Below are 15,019 nucleotides of genomic sequence, written 5' to 3' on the forward strand. Positions count from 1 at the left end.
GCTGGTACATTGACCCAGACCACTACATTCAACTCGCACTCTACACATCCAGAATCTGACCCAGAGGAAACTCAGGTTCCCCTTTCCGCATACTAGACCAGCTTACACAGTGACAAAGAGGAAGGTGCAGATGAAAGTTTAGGTTCCTTGAGCAGGTGGGGGGCATACTCATGGGCAATGGCACTGGCACAGGGCACCGCATAGTACGCAAAAGTGTCTCTGCGGGTGGGAGGGCCTAAACAGCCAAGTGCAGTGAGATGGAAGATGGGGACGACAAGGAGTTCAGAGTAGTGCAGGGATTCCCTAGCAAGGAGACTTATGTAATTGTTTTCAATGTTGGGACAGCAATTTTTGGGGAGCACTATACTCTGGTGAATGATATATGGGGCCCACCATACACTGGAGCATTCCAAAGGTGGACATCAGACACTGGAGCAGCATTTACAGGGCCCATTATACACTAGAGCAGTAGAAATGGGGCCAATTATATATGGAGCATTATTTGGGCCCATAAGACAGTGGAGCTTCATCCATTGGGACCAACATATACTGTAGCATTATGTGGAGCTCATCATATACGGTTTGAAACATTATATGGGAATAATGATTCCGTATGGAGAAATATATGGGCCTCATTACTCTCTATAGCGCACTAAGCGCTGGCTATAATACTGTATGGAGTTATATACTGTCCGTTTTTGGAGGTATTGGAGAATTTAAAATGGATATCAGTCATGAGATGTAAGAAGTGAAGTATTTTTCATTGTACTATACTGCTATTTCTCTGCCGTATCGGAGCATCATGAGTTGTGGTATGTGTTAAAGGGGCGCTCTTTGGCCCTGGGCCCACGAAAACCTGGAGCCAGCCCTCCCCCCACAACTGTAGCCAAATAACCCCCATTTTTCAGTGCGTAACTAGTATTATGAAGTTAATTAAGGTTGACAAGCTTCAGTAACAAAAATTTATGCTTTTGGCATTCAAATGGGCACTGTTGGTGTGTTTCCTGTCCTCCTCTCACTACCGACTTTAATTCTCCATTGACTTACATTGGGTTTCGTGTTTCGGGACGACCCCGACTTTTCCCTATAGTCGGCCGATTTTGCTCGACCCGACTTTTGGAAAAGTCGGGTTTCATGAAACGAAACTCGACCCTAAAAAACCAAAAGTCGCTCAACACTAGTGTCTACTATTTAGGTACATTAGGGGCTCTCCTAAGGCAACATGACACCCGCAGACCATTCCATCAAAGTCTGCATTCCAAAACGTCACTACTTCCCTTCCGAGCCCCGACGTGGGCCCATACAGTAGTTTTCTCCCACATATGGGGTATCAGGGTACTCAGAACAAATTGGACAACTTTTGGGGTCCATTTTCTCCTGGTACCCTTGGGAAAATAAAAAAATGGGGACTAAATGATCATGTTTGTGGAAAACATACGATTTTTTTATTTTCACGCCCGGGCGTTATAAACTTCTGTGAAGCACTGGGGGAGTTCAAAGTGCTCACCACACACCCAGATAAGTTCCTTAGGGGGTCTAGTTTCCAAAATGGTGTCATTTGTGGGGGATTTCCACTGTTTAGGTACATTAGGGGCTCTCCAAAGGCAACATAACACCTGCAGACCATTCCATGAAAGTCTGCATTCCAAAACGTCACTACTTCCCTTCCGAGCCCCGACGTGTGCCCATACAGTAGTTTTCTCCCACATATTGGGTATCAGTGTACTCAGGACAAATTGGACAACAACCTTTGGGGTCCATTTTCTCCTGGTACCCTTGGGAAAATAACGAATGGGGACTAAATGATCATGTTTGTGGAAAAAATATGATTTTTTTATTTTCACACCCGGGCGTTATAAACTTCTGTGAAGCACTGGGGGAGTTGAAAGTGCTCACCACACATCTAGATAAGTTCCTTAGGGGGTCCAGTTTCCAAAATGGGGTCACTTGTGGGAGGATTCCACTGTTTAGGTACATCAGGGGCTTTCCAAATGCGACATGGTGTCCGATCTCAATTCCAGCCAAAAAAGTCAAATGGCGCTGTTTCCCTTCCGAGCTCTGCCATGCGCCCAAATAGTGGTTTACCCCCACATGCTGGGTATCTGCGTACTCAGGACAAATTGCAAAATAACTTTTAGGGTCCTGTTACCCTTGGGAAAATAAAAATGAGGGGTGAAAAGATCATTTTTGTGGAAAAAATATGATTTTTTAATTGTACCGCTGTACGTTATAAACTTCTGTGAAGCCCTTGTGGGTTCAAAGTTCTCACCACATATCTAGATAAGTTCCTTGGGGGTCTAGTTTCCAAAATGGGGTCACTTGTGGGGGGATTCCACTGTTTAGGTACATTAGGGGCTTTCCAAACGCGACATGGTGTCCGATCTCAATTCCAGCCAAAAAAGTCAAATGGCGCTGTTTCCTTTCCGAGCGCTGCCATGCACCCAAATAGTGGTTTACCCCCACATGTGGGGTATCAGCGTACTCAGGACAAATTGCACAATAACTTTTAGGGTCCTGTTACTCTTGGGAAAGTAAGAATTGAAGGTGAAAAGATCATTTTTGTGGAAAAAATATCATTTTATAATTGTACGGCTGTACGTTATAAACTTCTGTGAAGCCCTTGGGGGTTCAAAGTTCTCTCCAAACATCTAGATAAGTTCCTTGGGGGGTCTAGTTTCCAAAATGGTGTCATTTGTGTGGGGTTTCCACTGTTTTGGTACATCAGGGGCTTTCCAAACGCGACATGGTGTCCGATCTCAATTCCAGCCAAAAAGGTCAAATGGCGCTGCTTCCCTTTCGAGCTCTGCCATGTGCCCAAATAGTCGTTTACACCCATATATGGGGTATCAGCGTATTGACGACAAATTGCACAATAACTTTTAGGGTCCTGTTACCCTTGGGAAAATAAAAATTGGGGGTGAAAAGATCATTTTTGTGGAAAAAATATGATTTTTTAATTGTAATGCTGTACATTATAAACTTCTGTGAAGCCCTTGTGGGTTCCAAGTTCTCACCACATATCTTGATAAGTTCCTTGGGGGTCTAGTTTCCAAAATGGGGTCACTTGTGGGGGGTTTCTACTGTTTAGGTACATCAGGGGCTCTCCAAACGTGACATGGCGTCCAATCAGAATTCCAGCCAATTTTGCATTGAAAAAGTCAAACGGCGCTCCTTCCCTTCTGAGCTCTGCCATGCGCCAAAACAGTGGTTCCCCCATATATCAGGTATCAGCGTACTCAGGACAAATTGCACAATAACTTTTCTAGTCCAATTTCTCCTTTTACCCTTGGTAAAATAAAAAAAATTGAACCTGAATTATTTTTTTTGTGAAAAAAAGTTAAATGTTCATCTTTTTTAATGTTCAAAAAATTCCTGTGAAGCTCCTGAAGGGTTAATAAACTTCTTGAATGTGGTTTTGAGCACCTTGAGGGGTGCAGTTTTTAGAATGGTGTCACTTTTGGGTATTTTCTATCATATAGACCCCTCAAAGTGGCTTCAAATGTGATGTGGTCTGTAAAAATAAAATGGTGTTGTAAAAATGAGAAATCGCTGGTCAACTTTTAACCCTTATAACTTCCTAACAAAAAAAATATTTGGTTCCATAATTGTGCTGATGTAAAGTAAACATGTGGGAAATGTTACTTATTACGTTTTTTGTGTGCCGTATCTCTGTGATTTAAGGGCATAAAAATTCAAGGTTGGAAAATTGCGAAATTTTCCAAATTTTTGCCAAATTTCCATTTTTTTCACAAATAAACGCAAGTTATATGAATGAAATTTTACCACTATCATGAAGTACAATATGTCTCGAGAAAACATTGTCAGAATCACCGGGATCCATGGAAACGTTTCAGAGTTATTACCTCATAAAGGGACAGTGGTCAGAATTGTAAAAATTGGCCCGGTCATGAACGTGCAAACCACCCTTCCAGAATCAGGAAATTTTTCCTTTTGAATTTCATGCCACCTTCGATTTTGGATGATTTGTATTAAGTCACAGAGTGTCTTATCACTTGTTGTATTCACAAACTGATCAACAGAAAGTGCTTTTGGCACGGCATGAGCTGCAACAAATCGTATGTATTCTTCCATGGAGGAATGCCCAGGTATATCATCATTCACAGGATGTCTTGAGAGATAATCAGCCAGATTGCTATATTTTCCAAGTTTGTGAACAATGTTATAATTGTAGTCCTGTAGACGTAGACACCATCATTCGATCCGTGCAGGCATTTTAGCTCGGGGATTTCCAAATATTGTAAGGTGAGCTTGATGATCCGTGACAATGGTGAAGGGAGCTCCATAGAGAAATAAGTGAAAGTATTCACATCCCCAGAAAACTGCCAATCTTTCTTTTTCCGGTTGTGAATATTTTCTTTCAGTGTTTGTTAGGCTTTTGCTTGCATAAGAAATGATGTGGGGACTTTGATTGTCATCCTTGTATTGCGCTAAAATAGCACCCAGTCCCACAGGACTGGCATCCATAATCAGTTCAGTTCGAAGAGCTGGATCAAAATAGGCCATGGTGGTTGTTGAGCAGAGTTCATTTTTAATTGTGTCAAAAGAGACCTGACAGTCCTGGGATTATTGAAAAACACAACTTTGTTTTGTAAGTTCTCTTAATGGAGTGCTGATTGTTGAAAAATTTGGAATGTATCTAGCACAGTAGCTGGCCATCCCAAGAAAAGAGCGCACTTCACTGGCATTCTGTGGAATTGAGGTTGCTCTGATGGATTCCACTTTCTTGGGATCAGGTCATACTACTTCCGCCGAGAAGATATGACCATAGAACTCCAATGAACTTTTATCAAATTCACATTTCTCTTTGTTCAAAGTAAGTCCAGCCGAGAGCAGGCATTTGAAGATAGCATATAGAGCATGATTGTGTTCAGCTTGAGTTTTCCCAAAAAACAGTATGTCATCACTATAATTAAAGACATTCGGAATGTGTTGAAAGACTCTCCTTATCGTGTCTTGAAAAATTTCCGCTTCTGAGCAGACACCAAAAGACAGTCTTTTATATCTTCGGAGACGCACATGGGTGGAAAATGTTGTTAAGTATCTGGATTCAGGACTCAATTCTAATTGATGATAGCCCTTATGGAGGTCAAGTTTTGAAAAAACGGTTGCTCCATTTAATAAATTAATGATGTAATCAATTGTAGGTGAGATATGTCTTTCTCTCTGAATGGCAGTGTTGGGCAGGTGCATGTCAACACACAGTCTCACCTGCTCTGGAGTCTTTGGTTTTGGAAGTACCAGAAGTGGAGAGACCCAAGGAGTGGGACCAGTAACAGTTTCAATAAGGTCCTCATCCATGAGCAATTGGAGTTCCTTTTCTACCTTCTTTCTCAGGTGAAATGGAATATACCTGTGAGCCTGGGCTACTGGACGAACACTGTCATCTACATGAAGATGCACTTGAGAGTTCTCTAGTTTTCCCAAACCACTAAATAAGGAGGGAAAGCTGTTCATCGTGGCCTGGCTTCAAGGCAGTGTGATAGCTGAGAAGACAGCCTCCTGATCCTTGTAATGTGTGAAAAGTGGTTTTCTGCCTATTTTCTTTATAACGAAGTTCAGCGGCAAATTGTCCCATTGCAATTAGAGGTGTTTTAGATCCATGTGGAAAGATTTTAGTATGCACTTGCTGTAAGACTGGCTTTGTTTTCAATTGTTCATATGCATTGCTGTCTATGATAACCACTGAAGCTTCCGTATCGATTGTAAAGGTGATTTCCATGTTGCAGATGGTGAGCGTGATACAGGGAGACTGCAATGAGCCAGTAACAGAGGTAGTAAACACATCGTTCTCAGCCACAGATATTTCTTCTGTATCCTGATTTACCATTTTTTTATTCGCGGGCTTTGTCACAGACAGAGGAGACTTGTTGTGCACTGACTTGCAGACAGCTGCAAAATGGTTCCCTTTTTCACATTTACTGCATGTTTGTCCCATAGCTGGACATTTTTTCAGGTGGTGAGGGAAATCTTGTCCACATCTATAGCATTTCTTCTGTTTCGGGACTTGCTTGTCTTGTGCACTTTTATGTTTGAGATTATGCACATGTAAATTATCCCCACTCTCCATTGCGGTGGCCTGATGATCTGCTATCTCTATAGCCCGGACCATCTTGAGTAAATCATGCAGAGATAGATCCTGCTGCAGAGCTTTATGGCTTATGTTATTAGACGAGCAGGTGACAATTACTTGAGTTAGAATTTCATCATCTACATCTGAAAATGCACATCCATGTGCTAGCTCTTTTAGCCTTGTGACATAGGTGTCTATGGATTCTTCTGGAAGCTGCTTAGCAATCCTGAACTTGTATCTCTCATATCTGATGTTCTGTTTGGGGTTGAAGTAGTCAGTGAGAGCTTTGGTGCAGTTGCTGTACGTGTCTGTCTCTGCTGCAGGTAATGTGCTGTATATGTCATATACTCCTGTGCCCGCACAGTGCAGGAGCATGGCTTTCTTTCTTTTATACTCTTTTATGTCCATAGCTTCCATGAAATTCTCAAACCGGTTTAGCCATTTTCTTCAGTTATGAGAGAGATTAATGACATCAGTCATATCAAACTGGGGGAATGTGTGCAAGTAGTCAGCCATGGTGGAGTCTCAGTGGCGCTGGCGTGTGAAGTGGTAAAGCAGAGGTTAGTACTCTCAGCAGCAGGTGATTGTATCCCATCCTCGTCGCCAGTTGTAATGTCCACACGGTATAAGGCATTCAAAAGAGAATGCTTTAACTGTACTTTATTCTTCTCATTCTTCCTCCAGCACACAGTATCACATTTCCCTCATCAGGCTAAACTGAAACTCCACCAACCCACTTCCTGTCTGTAACCTTCCAGTCACAAGACTTCCTTTCTTAAAGAGACAGGTTAAATCATTATACATATACAGTGTCCAACCCCCTGTTCAGGGCAGGATTCACTAATTCATCCCAGACAGACAAGGTCGGACTGGGGTGCCTAGGGCCCACCAGTGGAATTGACTCTAGAGGCCCACCCTATGACTAACATAAATGGTTTTATTATTTGCTTATTTATTGGCCTCTCTCGCTAAAATGTGTGCCTTTTAGCAAACTATACAGTGTGCAAAAGAGAACTGTATAGTGCACTGCACTACATCAAAGTGTTTCTTGTTAAGCATCTTATTTATTGTAGTTGATATCTAGTGTTGAGCATTCCGATACTGCAAATATCGGTATCGTCCGATATTCGCTGTATCGGAATTCCGATACCGAGTACCGATATTTTTTTCAATATCGGATACCGGAATCGGAAGTCCCCATAATGCAATGAGCTACTGTTGTGGCAGTGATTGGCTGCTGAAATGATGTCATCATGATGCACGGTCTGTGCGCATCATGATGCGCAGTCTGTGCCGACTGCGGGGGGCCTGTACCGACTGCGGGGGGCCTGTACGGGCCTGCCGGGGGCCTGTGCCAGCTGTCGGGGGTCTGCTCGGGCCTGCCAGAGGCTTGTGCCGGCTGCTGGGGGTCTGTACGGGCCTGCCGGGTGCCTGTGCCATCTGCCGGGGGTCTGTGCGGGCCTGCCGGGGGTCTTGTGTGTGTGCAGGCATCGTCCGATGGGACTACAAGTCCCATCGGGCGATGCCTGCTACAATGACAGTGATTGACACATTAGCCAATGATGGGACAGTAGTAGTGTGTTGAATGTAAAACAACAAAAAAATATATACATACTACATACATACTACATTCATACTACATACATACTACATACATACAACATGCTACAGACATACAGTACATACTACATTCATACCACATACATACTACATTCATACTACATACATACTACATATACACTACATTCATACAACATACATACATACTACATACATACAACATGCTACAGACATGCAATACATACTACATTCATACTACATACATACTACATACAGTATATACTACATTCATACTACATACATACTACATACATACTACATATACACTACATTCATACAACATACATACATACTACATACATACAACATGCTACAGACATGCAGTACATACTACATACATACTACATAAATACTACATTCATACTACATACATACTACATACATACTACACATATGCTACATTCATACATACATACTACATACATACTACATATATACTACATTCATACAGCATACATACATACATACATATATACTACATTCATACAACATACATACATACTACATACATACAACATACATACAACATGCTACAGACATACAGCATACATACAACATACATACTACATACAACATACATACATTCATACAATACATACACACTACATACATACTACAAACAATACATTCATACAATACATACATATAGACATACAGTACATATAACATAGAGTACATACTCACCATTACTTGTCACATTGTTCCCGAAGCCAGTGTCATCTATGAAAAAATATGAAAATAACAAACAAGCCATATACTCCCTGATCCGCAGAAATCCACGTGTCCCACGCCGATTTCCCGTGGAGAACAGCAGCATCAGCTGATGCGACCGCTCTCTACGGGGCTCCTGGAATCCAATGACGGGAGGTAGGTATCCTTCCGCACTGTATTCCTCCGCTACTGTAAAAAAATAGTCCCTGGTCTCACTTTATGGCAAAAGCTGCATGGAAACTTTTTCACACAGCAATGCCAAAAGTGAGACTAGGGACTATTTTTTTTACAGTGGCGGAGGAATACAGTGCGGAAGGATACCTACCTCCCGTCATTGGATTCCTGGAGCCCCGTAGAAAGCGGTCGCATCAGCTGATGCTGCTGTTCTCCACGGGAAATCGGCATGGGACACTCGTGGATTTCTGCGGATCAGGGAGTATATGGCTTGTTTGTTATTTTCATACTTTTTCATAGATGACACTGGCTTCGGGGAACAATGTGACAAGTATTGGTGAGTATGTACTCTATGTTATATGTATTGTATGTCTATATGTAAGTATTGTATGAATGTATGAATGTATTGTATGTAGTATGTATGTATTGTATGAATGTATGTGTGTTGTATGTATGTTGTATGTCTGTAGCATGTTGTATGTATGTAGTTTGTAGTGTGTATGTATGTTGTATGAATGTAGTATGTATGTATTGTATGAATGTATGTATGTAGTATGCATGTTATATGTATGTTGTATATCTGTAGCATGTATGTATGTTGTATGAAAGTAGTATATATGTAGTATGTATGTTGTATGAATGTAGTATATATGTAGCATGTATGTAGTATGTATGTATGTATGTTGTATGAATATAGTATATATGTAGTATGAATGTAGTATGTATGTTGTATGTCTGTAGCATGTTGTATGTATGTTGTATGCATGTAGTAAGTATGTAGTATGTATGTTGTATGAATGTAGTATATATGTAGTATGTATGTTGTATGAACGTAGTATATATGTAGCATGTAAGTAGTATGTATGTAGTATGTATGTAGTATGTATATATATATATTTTTTTTTTTTACATTCAACACATTAGCTGGATGATGGGACTACTACTGTCCCATCATTGGCTAATGTGTCAATCACTGTCATTGTAGCAGGCATCGCCCGATGGGACTTGTAGTCCCATCGGACGATGCCTGCACACACACAGGACTCCCAGCAGGCCCGCACAGACCCCCAGCAGGCCCGTACAGACCCCCAGCAGCCGGCACAAGCCCCCGGCAGGCCCGTACAGACCCCCGGCAGTCGGCACAAGCCCCCGGCAGGCCTGTACAGACCCCCGCCAGCCAGCACAAGCCCCCAGCAGGCCCATACAGACCCCCGGCAGCCAGCACAAGCCCCCGGCAGGTCCGTACAGACCCCCGCCAGCCGGCACAGGCCCCCGGCAGGCCCGTACAGACCCCCGGCAGCCGGCACAAGCCCCCGGCAGGCCTGTACAGACCCCCGGCAGGCCCGCACAGACCCCGCCCGCACACACAGACACGCACAGTGTCCGCCCATGCACCGCCCACACTCTTCCCCCCTCCCAAACTGGATGTGCAAGTAAAGAAAGGGGTTTTTTTTAATTCCAATATTTCTGTCCCATTGACTTGAATGGGACTTCCGGTATCTGAATCGGTGATACCCGATACTTTTTTTGTATCGGGCCGATCCGATATTTCTCTATATCGGATGGTATCGCTCAACACCATTGATAACGGAATCTTTTATTTACAATCAGTAGTTTTTGCACACTTATCCTAGGTAGACCACCTAGCCCCCCAACCAATTTACAGGGAATCTGTCAGGTCCCCCGTGCCCTCAGAACCACCACGGTTGTGTCTGCATGTATAAACACACTGCCTAGCAATCCCTGTATTACATTACATATGGATCACCCCCAGGGCTGTGTGGTTTACTCGGTACTGGGCCGGTGTCTTAAAGCAGAAGTGTCGAGTTGCCAGTGACCCGGTCCGTGGCCCTGGGTGTCCATGTAGAATCGGTGGAATAAAGTTTATGTGTAGATAAGTTTGTGATGCCACCTATGCTATCTGGTCAGAAGGGGACCAGCACTGCAGTGCAGATCCTCTTGGACATTTGGTGTGATGTAGCAGAGCTGTAATAGCTCTCCACAGGCAGAGCTGTAGTCCCAGGGCAGTTGTAATAGATGTTGAGGTAGATGGTGTAGTGTTCAGATAGGGAATGTAGCAGTGCTGAAGGGATGGTGCAGGAAGAAAGCATTGATACAGCTGAATGCAGTTCCAAAGCTTTACTCACGTTTCTGGCATAGAGAGGTGCCCGCTTCAGTGCCGCGTTCTCTAGGTGAGGGGCTCAGCCAACTCCCAGGCAGATGGAGTACACCCTTCCAGCACTCCCTTCCATGTGTCTTTACTGAACGTCTCCTTACTAGCGCTAATCTGAAGTACTTGCTGTTATGAATTACACCCAAATTCCTCTTTCTTGCTGTTACTTAGAACTCCACTCGCATGATAGGTATCTGTAGCCTACTTCAGGGACTCCTTACAATCATGCCCCAGCTCACACACATTGCTGCTGTGTCATCGAGTCTTAGGTGTGAATAAAGTGGTCACAACTTCTATTCCTCCGGTTTCTGCTGTAGAACCATTAGCATTCACACAGCCTCGAATACCGGCGCCTGGCCTTTGGTACTTAAACTTAAGAAAGGGCTCTGCTCTAGCCTCAGTCCCAGTTCTACCTCTCACGTTCCGTCCTTTCCTTTCTATCCTTCTGAAGAACTGATCCTTCTGTTCCTTTCCTCCCAGCAATTCCAGCTCACAGGTGGCTGCTGCATAAACGTCCTCTCTCTGCTTCCCCCTCTGGGGAACTGATCCTGACTTCCTATCAGTTTTCCCCCTCTCTAGTGCAACCTAAGCTCCCCCCACCTCCCAGCACCCTTCATGAACCAAGCATGGGTTATAGAGGGTGCCCTGCTGTTCTAAGGTTTCCGTGCTGGGTGCAGTTGCTGGAGTCTGGTCAGGTGTCCCCATCTTACCTGGGTAGTGAGGCACCACACCTCAGGAGGAGGTGCAGTACCTCTGTGGCAACAGAACCCTCAGGGGCTACACACATACATAAACTAATCTGTAGAAATAATATTTCTAAAGTCCATTTATCATATGTAAATGAGGCCTTTGAACAGTCTATCTGCGCTCCCGATCATGCTCAGTGCGCCTCTCTGAAGCTGAGACATGTACACCCAACTTCAGAGGATCAATGCAGTGAGGCAGTAGCATGGCCACTGGGGGGGGCAGAGGGTGCAACCTCTCCGGGTCCCCTGCTCTGTGGGGGCCCACCCAGAGCTACGCTACTTTTAACTGTATTGGCGTGCACAGTAGGCGATAAACTGTGTGGCACAACAGAGAGACACAATGTCCCTGCTCTGCCGCTATGGTGCCCGTGAGCCACGTGGGGGGGCAGTTCCAGTGCTGACACAGAGCCCCTTCAGCAAGTTCAATTGTATCAGCATCTGCCGAGTGCCGATACAGATCAAAGCAAGTTGGAGAAGGGAGCGTCAGCTGACGCTTCCTCCCCATCATTCATCCTCAGCGTCTGATGTCTCAGCGATGATGTCCCTGAATAGCGTCCTGTACACAGAGATGTGCGATGCTTCAGAAAACAAGCTGGTGCTGCCAAGACCAGAGCAGCGGAGGAGCAAGGAGAAGAGGTGAGTATTGCATTCTATTGGTTTTTTAGAACACTGTGTGCCGATAAAACTGTATTGAGCACCAATGGGGGGGTGTATTATACTGTATGGGCCATGGGTTGATGTATTATGCTGTATGGACCATGTGGGGATGCATTATGCTGTGTGGACCATGTGGGGATGCATTAGGCTGTATGGAACATGTGAGGTTGCATTATGCTGTATGGACCAAGTGGGGATGTATTATACTGTATGGACCATGGGAGGATGCATTATGTTATGAGGACCAGGGGGATGCATTCTACTGAATGGACTATGGGGGGATGCATTATACTATGAGGACCAGGGGGGTGCATTATACTGTATGGACTATGAGGGATGCATTATGCTGTATGGACCATGTGGGGATGCATTATGTTGTATGGACCATGTGGGGATGCATTATACTGTATAGACTGTGAGGGGATGCATTATGCTATATGGACTATGTGGATGTATTATGTTGTGAGGACCAGGGGGTATGCATTATGCTGCATGGACCATGTGAGGATAAATTATGCTGTGAGGACCATGGAGTATGCATTATACTGTATGGACCATGGGGGGATGCATTATACTATATGGGACATGGGGTGCATAATACTACATGGGACATGGGTTGCATTATGCTGTATGGAGGACTATGTGGGGCTATTAAAATATTTGTAGGCTTACATGGGAGCCTTTAAACTGTATGCAAGCTATTAGACAGTGTGGTGAAAGTTTGTGCAGGGTCCATCATACTGTTTAAGGGAAATATACAGTCTGTAGAGTTTTGGGGCCATTATACAACATGGAGGGCTGTGTGGGGGTCACAGTTGGGGTATCATACTGTTTTGGGGTCACCATACTTTTCCAGGACAGTTGCGGGGTGGTGTACAGTAGTGAGAAATAGGTAGAAAAAGCTACTGATCACAAACACAGGGATCACCACAACAATATACAAATTTTTATTGCAGAAAAGACATCACCATGAATAAAAACATTTAAAAAGTCATAAAATGACATACAAAAAAGCACAAAAGGCCCATAATAGAGCCAACAAGGCACACCCAAAATCAGGAGAGCTAATAAATGGTTACAGAGCATAGTGCACAATGGACATATAATCCTATAACAATTTCATGTAATTAAAGGCTGTTCCTAATGATGGAAAAAGAAATGGGCCTAGAACTGATGGAAATGCCAAAGACTTCACGGTGATGCAACATGACTGATAGGACCCATGAATAAACCCATGGAAGAGCCTGGAATTAATAAAGACATATAGTAATACACAGATATACCCTATAAGAGCCATACCTGCAAGCACAAATATCAACACACTCAGTAAGGCAGGAAAAAATGCAGCTACCTATAAGTCAAAAGATAGCTATAAACACGCCAAATAAGGCTATAAAGTGCAATCATGTAACAATTGCCTCCTGCTTGGATAATCTGAGAGTGGTAACGCTCACATGGGGGGAAGCCTGTGGAGTGACCGACGCGTGTCGCCACCGCAAGGTGGCTTCGTCAGGGGCTGGAGAGTCAGTCTGACTTATGTCTTATAAATATATTAAGTAATCAGCGATAATAAGTTGCAGCCATGGCGGTATACCTGTTTAGCCGCTTTCAAGATGGAGACACAGAGGAACAGTCACGCCAGAGACAGGGGTGTGGTCTAACGTACATATTCATTTCCTGGTTAGAGATATGTGATGTATCAGGCAGAGATGCGCAGACGCAGGAGTTAAGTGATACAGCAAGTCCCAATGCACAGGCTCCAAGTATGGTTACCACGGTGACAAGGGAAAAACATTACAATGGCGTCAGAGACGATGGTGGAGTCTCAGAATACCAATTGCTTCCTTTTTGCAAGCGCAGAAGCTATGTAATACATCACACCCCAATGCGCAGGCGCTGTGTGTAATTGCCACAGTGACTGGAAAGAGATGTTACATAAACGTCCTAGTAGGAAATCAGAGAATATGGTCACAGAATATGTGACGTATCAAACAGAGGTGTGCATACGCAGGCGCTATATACTACAGCACGTCCCAATGCGCAGACGCCAAGTATGGTTGCAACGGTGGCAGGAGAGAGACATTACAATGACGTCAGGAACAGAGGTGGAGTCTAAGATTCCAAGTCACTTCCTGATTACATAATCAAAAAAATTTTGGCACTCAACTCGTTGCAAAGATGAAGAATTTTTATTTTGCAGTCACAAATATAGACGTTTCGGCTGTATCAACTAGCCTTCATCAGTAAACTGCAAAGTCGACAAAAGTATATACAATATACAATCAGATACTACAGATAATCAATCCATGAAGATATCAATAACAGAAGAAACAAGTACTGGTATGTGCACAAGTGGTAGGGAGGACGGAACAAGGTATATAGGAAATGTGGCTCATGGAAGGAAAAGAAACAGAAATACACATAAAAGTAAAAGAAAAGACATCAAACCTACCAAGACTGCTCCTATCTCTATAATTTTCTGGACATCTATGGTGAGACAAGATTTTAATCAATAAAATTATCCTGTTAAGAAGTAATCAATGGAGTCTATAACTGTAGAATATACAGTATATATATATATATATATATATATATATACACTCACTGGCCACTTTATTAGGTACACCTGTCCAACTGTGTGTTAAGACTTAATTTCTAATCAGCCAATCACATGGCGGCAACTCAGTGCATTTAGGCATGTAGACATGGTCAAGACAATCTCCTGCAGTTCAAACCGAGCATCAGTATGGGGAAGAAAGGTGATTTGAGTGCCTTTGAACGTGGCATGATTGTTGGTGCCAGAAGGGCTGGTCTGAGAATTTCAGAAACTGCTGATCTACTGGGATT

At 43.5% G+C, this 15,019-nt stretch overlaps 1 protein-coding gene across 1 annotated transcript in view; it reads left to right on the forward strand.

Annotated features, from left to right (window-relative positions):
• LOC141066966 (myomegalin-like) overlaps positions 1-15,019 on the forward strand; it is a 444,577-nt gene that overhangs the window by 280,607 nt on the left and 148,951 nt on the right. The gene's annotated exons all lie outside the window — the stretch shown is intronic.

The sequence above is a fragment of the Dendrobates tinctorius genome, unplaced genomic scaffold, assembly GCF_039654945.1.
Source record: "Dendrobates tinctorius isolate UK_male_01 unplaced genomic scaffold, ASM3965494v1 ptg000012l, whole genome shotgun sequence".
Classification (NCBI taxonomy): Eukaryota; Metazoa; Chordata; class Amphibia; order Anura; family Dendrobatidae; genus Dendrobates; species Dendrobates tinctorius.